Raw genomic sequence first — 19614 nt, 5'->3', positions numbered from 1 at the left:
AGCAACAGAGTAAAACAGCACAACATTGATGCATGGAATTAATGCACCACCCCCGCCCCCGGCAGGCACTTGTGATCCTGGACAAATCATTTAAAGTTTTTTGGATTTGTGGCTCCTGCTGCCAAGTTAAAGTAATACTAATTCAGTTGGTAGGTTTCTTTTTTTCCCAATATTTCACCACATATATTTCTTCTTATGCAGTCTAAACTGAGAATGCCATGTAAATGGATCACTGCAAAATGCAGCAATTTAATTTTTCTCCAGTCAAAATAAGAAACAAACCAGTATGATCTCACTTCTATTAATTTTTGAAGCTTTACAGCAGCTAAAGTATTTTTGCTTCTATGTATGAAAGTTAAAAACATCATTTTTTCCCCCCACAAAATTCAAGAGCAACCAATTTCACTATCAAGTAAAAGTAAAAATTAGGATTCTTTTTTTTAAATTAGTCCCAAGTGGCATTTAGGAATTTAGTTGTAGGCTGCTGCGCTGACATCATGACAAACCAAAAGTGTAGGATTGGGTCTTAGTTTTGTTTTGGTTTTCAACCGAAATAGTTTTGTTTCACTATCCAATGCTCATGGATTAAGTTCTGGCGATGCTCCAATTTTTTAGGCAGGGCTTGGATTCCAGCACAGGTCTGCTCCTTGGGTTGGATGCTGGAGAGTGAGGCACAGTTTGCCGGACCCAGGCAGACTACCTAGTAGTCATCAAGGTAAATAAATTCATCATCTCCTCCTCAGTATTCCATTCCCTGGAAATCCACTCGGTACCGCAAGATACCTCCAATTCCACCAAATCCTTTCACAAACTGGGAACCTTCTTGCGACTTATCTGTGACAATTTCCAATGTAGCTCCATTCCAGCAGGGACATGCTCTCAGTCAGCTCATGTTCCCAGTCTGTCTCTTTGTCTGTGAAATGAGATTTATCCTTCTCTTGTTCTGGAGTTAAGAGAATTTTCTCTTCCTCTGTGCCTTGGCAATGAAGAACAAATCTCATTATATCCAGATTTTTATAGACTATTAGCAATCTCTACAGCTCCCATTTCCAAAGTCTTTACAGTGTATCTTCAACTCCAAAATAGTACTTGCCTATGTCCTTGATGATTTCATCAAAATATTGTCCTGTTAATTTCTTTTGAATAAATTTCATGTTGGAGAGAACTTCAGAAGATAACTCAATACCTTGGTTGAATCCACCATTTTCACCACCATAGGAGGTATCAACTAATTTTAAAACTTTTGATTACAACCTCTAATCAAACATATCAGACTGACTCAGTTTAGTTTTAAAGTCAGCTGATCCAGCTCAAACGAGACCAGCCGCATTCACTTTGTCCCCAGAAATAAACAGCTGCATAGCAGTCTCAGCAACTCTCCTAACGTAGTTATGTGTTTTTCCATTCTTAAACGGGCAAAACGCAAGGCAGCCTGACCTCCTCTACCGTGTTTCTTTGGGAGATCCACAGTGCATTTGGGCAGGACTTCTCCTGCATTTCCTTGGAGTGTGCCAAAAAGGGCACAGCTACCATCTATTATAGTGAAGCCAGACCTGCTATCATCTGTGCTGTAAGAGCCTCCCCATGGACTTTGCTGTCACACAAATACAATGACCTATTAATTGGACTGAAAGGCTCAAAGTCCACATTCACTTTCTTTTCCTTTCCTTCTTCCATTATGGTTGTTCCACAGTAAACAACCAGACCATTTGGAAGGACTTCGTTATAAAGTTTGAGTCTTTGTTGTACGGCTGTGATGGCTCCCAGGACTGAAAGGCGGTTTACTCATGACTTAGTGTTAGAGTGCAGTTCCAAACTCATCTGCTAACATTTTTGGGACTCGTGAAACCTGGTCTTTGCGACAAATGATCAACGAAATCATGCTTGTGCTGTTGCTGTGGGCCGCCTCCAAGCTCTTGATGAGCTCCTTGACCTTCCAAATCTCCACGTTCCTGTCGGCAGCACTGGGGTCATCTGCCACCATCTCGCCTCCTCCTCCCTAAGGGCCTATTTCTCTGGGGGCAGCGGCTGCTCCTCCCCAGAGGCAGCTCCGCTTTGGCGGTGGCCCTCCAGTTGGTAGTTTAAAGCCTGATTCCACTCCTGACTCGATTGCAGATTAGCTGCATAACCTTCAGCAATTTACATAGCCTCTCTTCAGCTTCTTCTGTAAATGAGGATAATAAGGGTTATCTACCTTACAGAGAATGAAATAGTTGCAACATGTTAAGGATATAGCACACTGCTTGGCATCTAGTAAGGGATAAAATAACACTGCGCCATTCTTATGTAAATGTTATCCATACCTTGCAAAACTCAGAAACTTAATTATTGACTCAGGTAATACATGTTCTAATAATACAATCTAGGGATTTAACTTCCTGCTAAGATTTAGCTGAATTGTAGTACAACTGGAAATTTGAGCTAGCTGGTTAGAGTCATGCAAACACCTCGCATTTGGTGAATTAGGAGGGCTAGGGACAGTGCTACCACTGAAGGACTCTCATGTCTGACACAGCAGCTGGGCCATTTGCACCTTTCTTAATAAATCACTGTAAAGTCTATAGTCCATTCAAATGGCAGAAAAAATTAACCATGTGGAATGGTGGGGAGAGCCTCTAGTCTGAGAGACCCTGGTTCTGTGACTTAAAAAATCATTTTGCTTTAGTGTTTTCATTTCTTAACAGTGGTCTATGGACCTGATTATTTCTAACATCCTTTTCCTGATAATTAAAATGACTTCATGACGTTACTATGCCTTCCTGTTTTATTTAAATGTAACATTAAATTTTGGAAATTATATATTTTACTTCTTTGATATTCATAAACTGATGGACACTAAAAAGCATAAATGATGGTTTAGTAACCCAAGAAATGAATTTTGGACAGAACTACATGGTATCTATAGATTCAGTGTGTTGAGTATGAAAAATCCCAACTATTTCAATGCATTAAGCCCTATCAATTTATCACCAGAAATATAGGAAAATTTCTAGAAAAATAAAATATTTCCAGTTTATATTTACAATTCATCCTACATATAAAGGTGATACAAATTTTAATGGATTGTGATAATTATTCTATTAAATTTAATTCTTAAAGATGACTATTTAGTCGGGAAGTAAATTAAGGTAAAATTTATACACCTCAAGATATGTAAAAGGGAAAACTATTTTTGCCTAGATTCCATATTAACTCTTTACATATTTACTTGTAACAATGAGGCAGTCATGAGAATGCAAGCTTCTTAAGGGTAGGGTTTTTTTTTTTCCTTTTTATTCACTTTTTGATCCCCAGAGCCTAGAACAGTACTTTGGGCAGAGCAGATGCTCAGTAAGCTTATATTTTCTGAATGAATGAATAAATGGACATTGGGTTCCCAAGTCACTCAACAGAATCTTAACTATTTATATAAGTAAAAGTACTATTGAGCCAGTATAAAAAACCAAGTGACTTCAGGAAAATGCATTAAGAATTACAATCTGGCAAGTAACAAATTTCTCCTTCTGGCATACAAGTCTAACTTAGTACTTCTTCTAGACAAGATTCTCTTTTCAACTTGGCTATACCGTCAGAAGCAGTCTCCGGTATTATCTTTTTTTTGCCTGTGTGAGACATGGAAAGAGAAGGACCCAAGGAAACAGTCAGAAACAGTCGTGGGTTTAAGGGTGTTTTTCTTTGGACCTTTCTACATGTTTGCTCTATCCAAAGGCATTCACTTGATTCAGTGTGTCCTGGCCTCATGAACGGAGCTCAGATTATTCCACTGTTAAATATCACTGATTGCAATCATTTTTAACTTTTTGAGCAAATACATTCACCCTTGTAATGTCTACTCAGTGGTATTAGAGTCCTAGAGTTATCTAAAAAATACTTCCTTGAATGTCCACTTATTAATGTTAGTTGTAGGTCTAGTGTTATTTAGAATAAGTTTCTAGAAGATAATCTTGCAGGTAATCAAAATGTTTATCATGCCTTTTTCTTTAGCTTCAATCAGTTTCTTTAAACATTGATCATAAGTTAGGAAGTTACAGTTTCTGAGCACTTCCCCATTGTATATAGCTCATTCATACCACATCCAAATCATCATCATCATCTCAGTACCTTTCTTAAAATATAGCATTCAGAACTGACACAATATTTCATGAAATTTATATTGCCTAACAACGTGGGCACCATAACAAAAATGAGTAAAGACATCGAAGAGAGAGACAAAGGAAGAAATGACATTAGTTTTCGGGATCCTGACAACGCAAAAAAGTCATCTTCTCTCTTACGTTTTCTTAAAGAATCTAATATTTGTTTGGGCTATTGAGTAAGGAGCCCCTACTGTTGAAAACATATTTTTTTAATAAAAATATTTGACTGAGCTCCAAATTCATAAGTTTTTATTGTTTTCTTTCTCAATACCTAATTGAAGACTTCAAAAGGTTAATAAAAAAGCATGGACACAGATTAACCATCAAAAAATATATTTAACACTATGTGTTATGCAATGCTGGCTGTTCAAAATTAGGATAAGACATGATGATTCCTGGTCTCAGATTGCCTAGAATAACTAAGAAAAAGAAATCATACAGTATTAGTGATGATGTAATTTGTGCTAGCTGGTAAGGGTCTAGAAGACCAGAGTAAAGCTCTCAGATGATAAAAAGAGGTTTTTAGCTCATTCATCCCACACTGAATATTCTACCCTTCTCCTTGGGATCAATCGCTAAGATTGATCCTTTCCTGTTTTTTAAAAAACAAACAAACACTGAAATAACATTCAATTAGGACAGCAGGAGAAAGGAAAAGACAGCTCTGAGAGACCCCAGAAATGTCTGGACAATGTAAGAGCTGTCCTTGGTACTGACCAACTTTTTGATAGGCTTGGGGTTAAAAAAAAAAATAAAAAACGCTCAGAATGGGCTAAAAGGGAAGGAAAAATAACTCAATTAAAAAAAAATCTGACATATAAGCAGAATAAAAATGCAAAACAGAAAATACATAGCATATCCCCCCCGACCCATACTTCTAGAATCTCTTTTTGCCTGTGTGAGACAGAAACAGAAGGACCCAAGTATTTCAAAACTTTTCAGTGTTACATTAGGGGATAAAGACTCCAGGAATTTTGAACAGTGTTCAAAATTTTTTGAACCCATCATCGTAGAATCCTTTGCATTTTGACCCCATCATCATAGAATCCTTTTGCATTTTTACTCTCTCTGTCACTCAGTCTCTCTCTCTGTCTTTCCCCACTTGCCCTCTGTCTGCTGCCTCTCTCCTCCCCCATTTTTTTTTTTTTTTTGGTGCATGGTCCAGCAATCGAACCTGGGTCTTCCGTATGGAACGCAGGCATTCTCCTCCCACTCTTTTTTTTTTTTTTTTTCGCACGGGCAAGGCGCCAGGAATCGAATCCAGGTCTTCGGCATGGCAGGTGAGAACTCTGCTTCCATGGCCCGCCCTCTCCTCTCACTTTTAATAAGAAAACTTCAGTTAACTACATTATTCTTTTACAGAATCTATTCCCTCATTCCAGATAAAACATCTAGTCCTACATTAGTTTTCTGTATTAGTTAGAGACTAAAATTATTCCAAATATTTGGCAGTTTTCTTTTTAAAAATCACTAGATGGCTGTTGTGATTTACAATTAGAAATCTATAAGAGAAAATCTTCACGGGGTATGAATCAAAATGGTAATACACAATGTTATTCATTAGAAAAAGTATATTAAGAGTTTTGCCCATTATCCTGAATGTTAGAATCTCCCTGTCAACTGGACTTGGACTCTCAGCCCTGATCATGGGATTCCTCAAGGGGCTGCTGCAATGTGGAGCAGTGGAGAGAACATGGGTTTTTGAATCAGACCCATGTTTGTTTGTCATTAGTTGTATGATCTTGGACAAGTTACCAGACTTCTCTTAGTTTTATCATCTGAAATGCAGAATTACAGCATTTACTTTGCAGATTTGAGATGGAATTAGCCTAGTGCTTGGCAACATAAGATGCTCAATAAACATTAGGTATCTTATAAGCAGGAATATCTAGGCTCATACTAAATGTACTTCTTATTTTTGCTCTTCTGGAAGTGTATCAGTTTTTCTCTATCACCCTAGAATCCATAGCTAATGACTGTTTCAAGCATAAGAGTTATGTTGATAATGCCATGACAACTAGAGTAGGAGAAGATGATGAAAGGAGTGCCAATTTCTTAGTATTTTTGTTTAATTTGTGGTGATTGCATGAATTGGGTGATTGCATGATTGACTCCAATTTGTTCATGTGTCCCCGTATCCATGCCTTTTGTGATACCCCCCTGCACTGACTCTGGGATTGGGCATATGACTTATTTTGGCAAATGTAAGAGTAACAGATATGAGGAAAACTTAGACTTATAAAGCAGATGCTCACTAGGGCTTGCCCTCTGCACTCTTGAAATCCTGAACCACCATGTCAATAAGCCCAGGCTGGCCTGCCAGATGATGAGACGTGGCATAGTAGCCCCATCACTCCAGCTGAAAGCCACACAACAACCAGATGCAGAGCTACCTAATTGACAAGAAGCTGGCTTGTCAATTAGTGAGTGAGTGAGGCCTGCTGAGAACAGAAGTATCCAGCAGAGCCCAGCTCAAATTGCTGACCCCCAGAATCATGACTAAATAAATGGTAGTTGTTTCAAGCTGTTAATTGTTGAGTGGTTTGCTACACAGCAAAAGCCAACTGAAATATATTCTCCCTCCAGGTAGACTGTGGCATGGTATAATTTGGTCTGGACAAGAGCACAAATTTAGTTCCATTTCTGTTGTTTTTTCTTCATAGGACTTTGGGCAAGTCAATTGATCTCTTTTATTTTAGTCTAGTATCATGGAGATGTTAACACCTTCCTATTTCATAAATTGGCTTGGAAATAAATGATGTAATATATGTGAAAATGCCTTATCAGAAAGTATTATATAAATGAAAGTATTATCAATTTCCTACTTTTCATATTTAAAATTGTTTCTGAAAAAAATTACTGATATTTTATAAACCACCACTCCAAGATAATTGAATATGAAACTGCTCTTTGAGCAGTTATAGATGGCTGGTGTCCCTTTGAGTGATTTGTCTGTGGCAGCATAAAGGGAGGTTTGTTGAGGGGAAGTTGTAAGTGTTGAACAGAGGGGCTGCAGTTAAAATCTTTACCGAATATTGAAACAAGAAAAATCCAGCTCCTTAGAGAAACTCGTAATTATAAGTAAATGGAATTAGCATACATTGTAGAGTTCACAAATCTGGACTTAAAATAATTAGGTGTTTAAAATGTTTATTTTTAACTACTTCATACTCCTAGACAGAAATGAAAAGCTTATTTGGATTTTTAGCTCTTTTGTGAGTGACAATTCCTCTCCATAATTCTTTTTTCACTTTTAAATCCAAATTCCTTTTATCAAAATCAATGTCATTCTTGCCTATGGTGATAACATCATCACTGCAAAATGCAATGCATAAATATCTATTTGGGTCAGGCTTTAAAAGCAATCTAAATTTTAATCATAAATAATCAGAATATTTTTAAAAATTAATAATTTACTGAAAGATAACATAATCTATGCCAACAAATATCTTGTATCACGTGCAAAGAATTTTCTCCAAAGTTCATTATCTTCCATCAAGAATGACAGCTACATTTGTTTCTGCTACTTATTCACTTCAATACCTCTTTTGCTTTAGTTATAGATGATTTTTTGAATGGTGCATTTTAAAAATTGGTTCATTTTCCAGGTAAATAAATATTCAAGATATTGCTAACATACTGGTATCACAAATCAGGTTTCCTAATTCAATAAAAAAAGACTACTAAAACTTAAATTCAAGGCTATATACCTTTATTTATTCAATCTTTTGCAAAATCCTAAGAGAAAAACCTCTAAGTTTTCTTCTCATGCATGTGCTTTCGTCTGCACTAAGAAACAACCAGAAGATACTGTGCATCCTAAATGAATTTGGTGAATCAAACCATAAGAAACATTGTGTGCTTTTCCCACAATGCTCCACGGCCTCTAAGGTGAAGGATTTTATACTGATGGATGATGTTCTGAAGGTATTGATTACTTAGGGACCGATTGTTCAGTTTGTACATTTTCTATATTATATCTTCTCCTTTCTCTTGCATTTGGATTACTACTTTTTCATCAGTGCAAAGAAAGGGAGTGCTATTTCTTAGCATTCTGGACAAGGTTTGGTGTGGCAAAGAGGTAAAAAAGTAATGGTCAAAATGAAGTTTTATGGAGCCAATTTTCTTCTTCCTTTTTCTTACTATATCCCATGGCTCTGAATAATGAAAAGTCGGCTAGTCACAATGTTTCAGTTAAATGGGGTTTTCTTTTGTCCAAAATATGTAGAAGAGACAAAAGAAATCCTATTTTGTCTCTTTCACAAGAAGATTAAACAAACAAAAAAGTCTGTTCTACTTGGGAAGTGAAGGTGGCCTAGAGCTTTACACTCATATTTAAGAAGCTGAATTATATAAAGTAGCGTGAATGATGTAAAGTATTAAGATTTTATAGCAATGCCATTTCTTAGAAGGTGCAAGACGTGCATGATATTTATTCTTTGACCCTGGGGTTTTCAGACCCCCTGTCAGGACTGGTCCGTTTATATCATCCTATCAACTGATGCTCTCACTGAAGTGCAGTGGAAGACGCCTGCATTCGATGATCATTCGGGGAGACACATGCCTATATTCCTGGGGGAGCACACTTCAAAAAAATCATTTAAGTTGGAATATTGAATATCCTATTTTTTTGCAAACTACAGTATATTTTAAAAAGAAATCTCATCCGAAATGATTAACACTTCCTACTGTTCAGGAAAAAAAAGCCTGCCCTTTCAGACTAACAGCTGTGGATCATTAGCTCTCCAGTGATGAGATGTGTTTGATGAGTATTTTTCTTTCTAATTAAGAGATGAGATTCACTATTTGACTGTCTCTTCAGAAAGAAGTGAAGAAAAAATTTTCTGCCTAATGGAAAGGCCATCTCCTACAAAACAATTAATTATTTCATGGCCCTTTTAGAAAATCCTTTTCCTTCCTAATTTCAATTCATTTTTTTCTAACCTAACACACATTTACACACAGGCCTTCACAGTATTAACCCATTTTTCACCCAATCTTCACCCTTTGATGTTTTCTTGTTAGCTCCATCATTCAATAATATCTATTTCAGATAAAATAAAACTAGGAAATATGTCAAAAGTGCATATGATTTACAAGAGTTAATCCAGAACAATTCTTTTGATTCTAACAGATGGCATTTGGCATGGGAATGTCCCCTGATGTGACAGACAGGTCAGGAAGATGATAAATGCATAGTATTTGCCTTTTGGGAGCTAGGCAATTCTTGAAAAACAAAAACCAACAAATACAAAACAACCTCTTAAGCTGTTAAGTAATAAATAAAAACTCGTTATGGTAATGAATTCTTAAGAAAAAACTATTTCACCTTTACCAATAAGGCAAACTAGGGAATGCAAAGTGGGACAGAAAATGTATGAATTTTCTTTTAGAAAAAGTCATCATCAGAGTTGGCAAGTAAAATCCCTGAAATAAAATCCCTGAAAATAAAATCCCAGAAATAAAAACATGATTGAAAAGTATAGCAAGAAGCAAATGAAAGCAATGTTTGTGAACTAGTCCCATCAATTGCCTCCTTAAATTCTTTTGGAAATATGTGGGAATATTTTTAGTTGTCATAATGACTGAGGTGGGACATGGAAGCTACGGGCATTTAGTGGGCAGGGCCGAAGGTGTGAAAACCCTGAAATACATGGGACAGTCCTACCCAAAGAACTCCTGTCCCAGTGCCAATCTCACTTCTCTTTGAGTCTCACACAGACAACAGATTATTATACAGTTAACTTAGAAAAGGAGAAATTGTATGCATATATACAAATGTATGCAGAAGAAGAGGAGGTAAGACCCAGTCTTCATCCTATTTCCTGGTGATGGCCTGAATAATAACAAATGGATTTGGAGAAAGTCAGTAGTAGAGAAAAATAGCAATCACTCAAAAACATTTACACCTCATTCTTTCTCCCTACTTATTGGTACTTAATATTTTTTAAAATATGCCTAAAGAAGAACCAGAGGCAAACTTGCTATGTCCATTTACTTTTCCTTGCATTAAGGTTCCACCATATCATTCAGTGTCTTCAGAAACTAGTCTCCTGGGAAAGGGCCGGTTTCATCTTGATTTAAATAGGCAGATGGTGTCACCACCTGCTTTAAGGTATTTGTTTCTAACTGGTTTCACTAAAGCTTTTCTACCACCTCCATTCAATTGGGAAGAAAAGAGAGGCAGAGTGAACCTGGTTAATTCCTAGCACAATGGCAACTTTTCCAAGGTAGAAAGTATGACACATTGTTCTTTTGAAGAGAAGATTTTCTTTGGATAATTTCCTAAAATAAAGTAGCAGGGAATTTTGTAAAAACTGATTGGCTCTCTCAAACTTGTTTTGCTGTGTCTAGTGACCATGCCACAAGCATGCAGGGAGCCTTGTCATGCTCCCATAGAGCAGCATTCCTCCCCTCTTACTTCGATTGAGAACCGAGATGGTTTCCTTTGCTGTTTGCAACCAAATACCAACTGTATGCATGTGTGTCTATATGTTTTGAGAAAATTAAAGTGCACTACCTACCAAATCTTTCCTTGTATTGATTAGGCAAAATATGTCAAGATAACCAGCTATCTCTCTCTGGTGAAAGGATAAAGTATATGGTTAAGGAGGAAAATAATGAGAAATTGGTCATTTTATAGACACAGTTTAATATTGAATGCATATACTATGATTTAGTTCACTTATTTACTGATGGTGTTGAAAAAAATTGTTTAATTCAGATTTACTTACCCTATTTACAAAAAGACATCAGAAAGTTCTAATTTTTTATTTTGGGAAATTGTACACTAGGTTTTTTAAGTTGCTACCTGAAACTGAAAGTTTACAATTCTAGTACACCATGCTTTTTAAACAAATTTTTTAAGTATTAAGAAAAATTCACCTACTCTTTTTTGCAAATCATCTATTAAGGAAGCAAACGTGAGAACTAGGTAGGACTCATTTGAGGATGTGCTACATAAGACCCACTGAAACACCCACTAGAGCAATTTCACAACAAAATGAACCAAAAACAACCTCACAGATGGTGCTACTAACTAATCAGAGCTTAATGTATACTACTTTCCTTGAAGGAGATATTATATCAATAGAACCTGCCAGTCAAAAGGCTTTGGAAGTTATTTATTTACTTAGATTTTTTTTTCTTTTCAGCTTCTAAGTTGTTCTGATATTTTGTGTCATTTTTATCAAAGTCAGAGATGAAAAGCACTGGCTTTGCTTCGAGAACACTGACAACTCCAAAACGTAAAGCCCAGAGCACGCCTAACTTGAGTATCACATCAACCAGAAATTGCTGCAATATCGTGAGTTTAATGTTAGTAAAAGTTTGGAAGTGGCATGAAAGTGACAAATGCTTACTTACAGAGGCCTGGAGAATATTGATTCTGGGGTCCCATTCATTAGAAATGAGTCCTTTACCTTGTAGTTTGCAATGCCTACCATGCTATCAAACATAGCTGATATTTTAATAGCTTTATCATTCACAGAGTTCAGCTCAGTCAAAATTAGACTGCACGCAAAACCTTTCACATAGATTATAGATCGATTCATATGTATTGGTTTAAATGATCAAATATGGGCAGTTAAGAACAGGTATTATTTGGTCCATGGGAAAGTTACTGGTATCAAGTAATAATCACTCTAAAAAATTCTCAAGAATTGCATCAAAGAAACATTTAAGAATAAGTTAAGACTATTAAAGTCCTTCTCTAGTACCTCACTTCTCCAGGATCCAACTGTTTCTGGAAGGACCCATGACTAAGTCAATAGAGAAGATAGAAAACATTTCATGCTTTCATTATTTTCGAAGTATTTTAATGTTGATTCTAAATTTGTTTTAGTTTTTCTTTTCTGTGCTTCCAGTGCCAACAGAAAAGTGTCATTTTTTCCCATAATATTCAAGTGATTATATAATTTCCTGATATCCTTTCCCTGCCTCTTAAACTCTTAAATTATTGTTGAAGAAACTGTTGGATTAAATGTGATATTTAATTTAGGGATATTGTCATGCAAATTGACCACTTCCTTACATATTCTAGTGGTTTAGAAATGCAGCAAAGATTGTTAAAGATTATTAAGCACAGTTATCTGTTAAATTTTTTAAAGAAATTAGACCGTTACTATTGCTATTTTTGAAGTAGGTTCTTGATCGACATTCCTCTTTGTGTGTATAAATGCTGTATTTAGACACGCAAAACGATTACCAATGTTTGCTGATGTACAAAATGTAAAATTTTCCCTAAGCTTGAAATCTGGCTTTAAAGCTCTCTCCCTCATGAACAGGTACAATATTTAGGGCAACAGCTGGCACTTCAGTTGCTCATGGGGGGAAACTCCCTCTGTTCCATATTCTGTGCCAGAAAATAGGATACCCAGCTATCTAACAAAGCCAAACACAAGTTAGTGAAATCTGCGTTACAAGTTACTTTAACAATTAGTCCTGCAGTCTTTATATACCCAGTTTTATCTCACTGAACAGGACTGGCTTTTAAAAAGCAGATGATCAATTATGGTGACTGATTTTTTATATGGTAGCTGTGCAGAGAGTTGCACTATACCATCTTAGGATGTTTGGTACAATTCTGGTTCAGAACAATTCAAATTATTTTCCTCAGACATATCGAACATATCTTGAACATTTTTCCTGGGCTACTGATTTCTGGTCTTTCTTTTTTATTCTTCATGATAAAACACAGCAGTTAGTTATTCTTTGTTCCGATTCAATATCTTCATTTCAACCTTAAAATCACAGAGTTAAAATTAGAAGTATATTTTGAAATTTTCACCCTCATAAATAGATTTAAGACCTAATATAATCCTATATTTCAGCTATCTTATCAGCTTCTGAAACTTCATCTCCCATTCTGTCTTATAATTTTCTAATTTTCTCCTTCACTGGTCTCATTCCCCCCCAATCCCTCTGTTCTGGAAAAACTTCAAGAGTTATGTTTAGCAGCTCTAGCTACGTCTGAAGATTTCTCTTTGCAATTCAAATAATCATCCTAGGCTGATTTTAACAGCCTTCTTTACTCCATTCCATCTTTTACCCTTGCTGCGTAATGTTTACTGATGAATGTCTTTCTCTCATTTCTTAACAGATCTAAGTGGTCTAGTTACTGCACGGGAAGCCTAGAGGTTTGAACACTAAGTACATATTTCTCTTGGCTATTTTCCACACCTCTAAACATTCTCTTAAATGCAACAGGGCTTGTGTCTCAATGGTAACAGAAGTTATCAGAGAACACTAGTTTAGACAGCAAGCAAGCTGAACTCCAACTGTTCAAACAGCCTGACTTTTACAGTAAAAGGAAAGGCCCTGGGCCAAGACCACTGAGATGAGCAGGTATTTTTAGTTCACTTGTAGGCCAGCTCTAATGTAATTCTGAAATGTTTTCTTCAAACCAAACCCAACTTTTTCAGGGCTGTCCAAATCTGTTTTCTTTTATAGCAAGTACAAATTCTTGGAGCAAGGGAAGCATGCGTATCATTTGCAACGCTGCTGTATGTCTACGGTGTTGATGCCCGATGGCTCAAATTAGTCCGCAAAACAGATGAGCGCATTGTAATTAGCTCTTGTCAAACTGTTAGGAATACAAAAACCATTTCCACTGTAATAAAAATGATGAAAAAGAAAAATCTCTCGTATCATTTTAAGCCAAACTAGTTCCTGAAATGTCTGGTAGTTTAGGATTCCAGAGTTCTAAAAGAAGGCCGTTTCATTTTCAGAGAAGCTTTCACTTCATTGACACGGAGATGATGAGATGCATTATCTCTTAGGCAGTTTTGGCTGTTGTGGTATTTGATTGCTTATAAAACCTCATTTCTAAAAATGACCTGTCAGGAGTTCACACATTTTTTTGAGCTACACAGTACTGACATACGGTTCTCAAAAGAGTTTGAGTATTTTTTTAATTAAGATTTTCTGGACTTATTCTATCAGGGTGTTAGTGTCATCAATTTCTCTGAATAGTTAAATGTCATGTTCTATTTAAACAATCGAGGATATTAGGTACGTACTAACCACAGGTTCAGATGGGACACCTTTGACATCAGACTCTCACGAGATCATCATCAATTTCTTGTTGACAATTTACTTGGCTATTCACTGTTGGCCAGTGATTCAGAAGACTACTTTGCTGAATAATTTCAGTTATTCACAAGCTTCTGGAGCTCTTTGAAATTTAATAGTCACTCAAAGAAAAATATGGGTTATTAATAGGTGGCTATGTAAAAAATAAAAAATAAATTTAAAGATAAACCAAAAGGTGGTTGTGCTATTTGAGATTAGGTCAGATACAAGACATATTGAAAAACTAACCCCTCTACCTGCCTTCAGAATTTTCCCAAAGATATCTTCAGATATACTTGTGGAAATGGAGTACGACGGCATACATAATATATTTTTAAAAGCACTAAACTTGCTATATACCAAAAGTAAGTTAACTAAAAAGTAAGTGAATTAAAAATGGACCAGACTTAAATGTAAGAGGTAAAACTATAAAAATTCTAGAAGAAAAAATAGGAGATAATATTTGTGGTCTTAGGTTAGCAAAGAGAACTCAGATATGACCCTGAAAGCATAGTCTTAAGCAAAAAAATAATGGACTTCAATAAAGTCAAATACTTTGGTGCTTCAAGACAATATTAAGAAAATGAAAAGACAAGCCACACACAGGGAGAAAATAAATGCAACTCATATATCTTGGTAAGGACTTGTATCCAGACCACATAAAGAGCATCTGAAACTCAATAACAGAGTTTCTGTTCGGATTTTGGTAATGAATGGTTGTGATAGGAGTATGAAATTGGGAATACAATTAACACCACTGAATTGGTACTTAAAGTAGTTAAAAAAGGAAATTTTAGGTTATATATATATGTTACCATAATAAACATTAAAAAAAAACATAGCATAAAAAATGCACAACACAAAACATGAACCCTAACATAAACTATGGATGATAGTTAATAGTATAATTGTATTGTTTCATCACTTGTAACAAAGGTACCACACTAATGCAAGATGCTAATAATAGGGAAAACTACGTGTGCGTGGTGGTGGAAGGGTATATATGGGAACACTGTATTTTCTGCATGAGTTTTCAGTAAACATATAACTGCTCTGATAAAACATATACATACACACACAGATGCAATAATACAAAGACAAAAAAAATTTTTAATAGGCAACATGTTTGATAGATATTTCACCAAAGAGAATATATGAATGACTAACAAGTACATGAAAATATCTAAACATCATTAATCATTAGGGAAATGTAAATTAAAACCACTTCACACCCACTAGATTGTCTATAATCAAAAAGACAGAAAATATCAAATGTTGGCAAAGATATGGAAAAACCCTCATACAATGCTGATGGGAATGTTAAATGGTGCAGCCACCTTGCAAACAGTTTGGTAGTTTTTCCAAAAGTTAAACTTAATCTTACCATGTGAACCAATAATTCTAGTCCCCAGGTATCTGCCCGAGTGAAATGAAAACATGTGCCCACGCAAATACTTGGACATGACGTCCATAGCAGCACTATTCATGACACAGCCCCCCTCAATGGAAACAATCTAAATGTTCATCAACTGATGAATGGATAATCAAAATGTGCTGCATCTATGCACTGGGGTACTATTTATTCAGCAGTAAAAAGAAACAAACTACTATGTCATGGTCTCAAAATCATTATGCTAAGAGAAAGAAGTCAGATGCAAAGGATTATGTGTTGTCTGATTTCAGAAAAGGCAAATGACTAGAGATGGAAAACAGATTAGTAGTAGCCACTGGTAGGAAGACTGCAATCAGTGGAAGGGATCTTTTTTGGAGTAATGGTTGCACAACTCGATGCATTTACTAAAACTCAGTGAATTATATACTTTCAGTGGGTGGATTTTATGTTATAAAATTATACTTCAATAAACTTATATAAAAAGTAATAGACTTAAAAAAAAAAGTTAATAGACTTTTGTGATGATAAATCCCAATCCAAAATCCAGAGAAGAAATACTAAGCTGAGACAACGAAAGGCCGTGTATTTGGGGTGTATCTTGCCAACACTCTCAATTGATGTTACCATTCATGTGATGATTCTTAGTAAAGTCAGTGTTCCCTTAAGTTCAGAGAAGTTCCAGAAAGGCTACTGAGATAGCTAAAGCAAATACAGACTCCAATCATTGCTAATTATAATTGAAAAAGCAAAGTCCTACGGGAAAATGATGAATAATGACAATAAAATGCTACCACTCTAAGGGGAGACTATTAGGCATATAGTTTTAAATTCCCACGGAAAATATGACCACTTTTCAAGAAAATAATGTTGAATTTCTCATCCTCTAAACACGAGATGTCTGAAAAGGTGAAAACAAAACAAAACAACAATGCTGTTGAGAAAAACTCAGTTGAGAAGATATGGAAAGAATTAGAAAAGGAAGGAATGATATCTTGGGGCAACAGGTTTAAAAGAAAAAAGTGAAATAAAATAAAACAAAAACAAACTTTAGCACAGGAGAATCAGGGCAGAGTATACAAGGTCATTTTTCCTTCCTAGAAGAAAGCACTACTAGATAAATATTACAAGGTTTTTTTATTTTGTAATCATGCTGAGGAGCCCTTTCAATTTGAGTACAGAGTCTTAAGTTTACATTTAAATACCCCAGTGATCTTTACTGCCAAGTTATTTATGGTACCACCTAACAGGAGATAACTTTTCATTCCCCAGTTATCTACAAAAATAGCAAAAAAAAAAACATATTAAGAGGGATTTGTCTTATTTTTCTGGTTAGCAGCTCCCCTTGGTTGGTTGGGTTTGTTCTTCTCAGTATATTACATCAAGAAAATAGAAATAAAAACTGCTGAACACAACAGGGAGGGCAAAATAAATCTGAAAATTGTGTCCAACTGTTTTTATTCCAGCACTTCTAAGACTTTAGGATAATCCTGTATCTTTATATACTGCTATAAAACGTTCCTTAAATTTTATTCATGATAAAGCTTAATTCATGGGTTTATAAGTTGACTAAATTATATCAAGCATGGAAAAGCAGGTGTGCCCTGGCAGAGCTCCCATTATTTTTACAGTCATTTTCTCTATCAATAGCTGCAATCTAAACTGGCTCCTTGTTCTGCTGTCAGCTTCCATGGGGCTATTCTATCTTCCAGGGAGACAGGTGTGGCTTTGTCTTCCAAGTGCATGACACCGGGCAGAATTCAGCTCACCTTTCAGTAGTTCAGTGTCACGGCAACGTTGCACTACTTTCTTTAGCATCTCTGCCTTTCAGACATACTTGACCACACTTTTGACCAGAATTGTCCATCATGTTTCTTGCTCTAATAAAGACATCGAGTCAGTAGTATCTCTTGGATCTGTGTTTTTTAATGTAGTTCCCTCTTTTCTAGCTTTAGCTCAGTCTAGAGGAGGCATGGGGAGGTGTATGGCTTTTAAATAGTCAATTAGAAAGAGCACACTAGCTCAAGACTGTTTTGGTACCTCGTTGCAAATAAAAGGAAAGATAATTGAAACAGAATGGGTGTCAGAGAGGGGCATATATTCCCTGAAAACAAAACATGAAGCATACCATCCATCAGGGAACTGTTTGGATTTTCTATATAATATCGTTTTCCTCTTCTTTATGTCTTTCCAAAATAAAGGGTAACTGGCACACTGATCTGGAGACAGAGCCTAAAAGGGAATGGTGTAAAAGAGGTAAAATTGAAAATGGCCAAAAAATGCTAAGTTTCTCCTATAAAGAGAGAAAATGGCTTGTTTTTGTTTGTCTGTTGGGGAACTTTATGGACAATGAGCGCTCCAAATCAGCTGTAAGATTTCAGGTAAAATAGGTTACATATAAATATATTACCAAGTGTGCTTACAGATAGAACACAAGATATGTGTATACGGATATAACATAAGATATAGTTATATACATTTATATTGATATTATATCTATATCATGTATACTTATATTTATTCATCCCACAGAAGTCTGTATCTAGGATATATTAAGTAATTAGTTATGAGCTCCTTTCCCTCAACTTTCAAATGGAAATATCAATTCAATTAAAATGTGCAAGTTCATTAAATGCTGTAAATTATATAGTTTATCTCACTTCTAAGGAAATAATTTTACATGTGATTAATATAATTCTGTTAATATAATGAAGGAATTCCATTATTTTGAAACTTCAACAGGAACTGAATATGAAGCCAGCTTTAAATAACTTTAATTAAATACAACTATTATCCTGGAGGAGCAATTACAACTAAACATCTCTATGCCCCTAGGGACCATTTAACGTTTTTCCCCCTTTAAAGTTTTTAATTATTTTTACTCCCATATTGCAGATAGGAAAATTGAGCTTATGATGAAGCAAGCATTTTCTAACATATAGAATAACAATAACTTTTAATCTTCAGTCCATGATCTTATTTCCAGAAGTAAGGTGGTATAATTTTAGGATTTTACACAATTTTTGCAGCTCCTCCTAAAGATCATATGAAAAGATTCCAAATATGTATTTTTTTATGCTTGTTAAATGTAAAAGAATATTCTTATATTATGTGGTTTAAGGACATCATCTTATTAATCTGCTCTAAGAACTTTTCCCTCCCCACTTTAAGATCTGTTTTAAAGACTATAAGATAAAAGGTATCAAAGATAAGAAACGTACTTGATTACTGCTACTGAAAACCTGTAACAGGGAAACCCTATACTTTACTGTAAACCTTTTATCTTTCCACACCTTGAAGACTCACCCAGGGCCTTGGCACAGCTAAAATGCATGTAGCCTGCTATAAAGAAGTAGTTGCAACTTGCTAGATCCTAAACTTTTAATTCCTCCGCCCTGATGCACTGTTTATCTAAAAAAGTAAAGTGCTGATTTTTGAAGGTTTTCTGGGTTGTTGATTTTGGTTGCATCTTTTGTTATATCTCAGCCTCAATTTTAGTAGTTTTAGTTGTAATGAGTCTGACTTGCTCTGCAACACAAGAAACTTATAGGGGTGAGGGTGGGGACCAAAATTAGTGAGTCAGTCCATTACTTACGTGTGGTCATTTCTCTTCTCACCTAATGAATGGTTCAAATATATGATGATCATTGCCTTTACTGGGAACTGTTAGCCCATCTGCCACCCATTTACAGTTGACATCTCGTTACTTCATTCAGCATCCTGATTTTCCTTGGGGAAAGCCTCACGCCCTCTCAGTTGATGGTTTTGGATGAAGCTGGTTCCATTTCTGGCTCCAGATAGAGAGACATTTGACTCAGACTTGGTCAATGAGGGCATCACATCCTCCTGGTCAGAGTAATTGGTTCAAAGATGGGCCAATCAGGACAAATGAGACTCAACTCTGGGTCTCTGGTTGGAGCTATTGAGAAAGAGAACCTCCCTTTCTTCCTGAACAACAGCTAGAAGAATGTAAGTCTGGGGATGTTGATTGCCATCTTGTTCCACTTAAGGGAAATC

At 35.8% G+C, this 19614-nt stretch overlaps 1 protein-coding gene and 1 pseudogene across 1 annotated transcript in view; both read right to left on the bottom strand.

Annotated features, from left to right (window-relative positions):
• MCTP1 (multiple C2 and transmembrane domain containing 1) overlaps nucleotides 1-19614 on the bottom strand; it is a 599962-nt gene that overhangs the window by 88802 nt on the left and 491546 nt on the right. The window lies entirely within an intron of this gene.
• On the bottom strand, nucleotides 352-6925 carry LOC143665574 (eukaryotic peptide chain release factor subunit 1 pseudogene; annotated as a pseudogene).

This window comes from Tamandua tetradactyla, chromosome 21 (genome assembly GCF_023851605.1).
Source record: "Tamandua tetradactyla isolate mTamTet1 chromosome 21, mTamTet1.pri, whole genome shotgun sequence".
In the NCBI taxonomy this organism is placed as follows: Eukaryota; Metazoa; Chordata; class Mammalia; order Pilosa; family Myrmecophagidae; genus Tamandua; species Tamandua tetradactyla.
The sequence above is the reverse complement of the archived record's forward strand: the minus strand, read 5'-3'. Positions and strand labels throughout refer to the sequence as shown.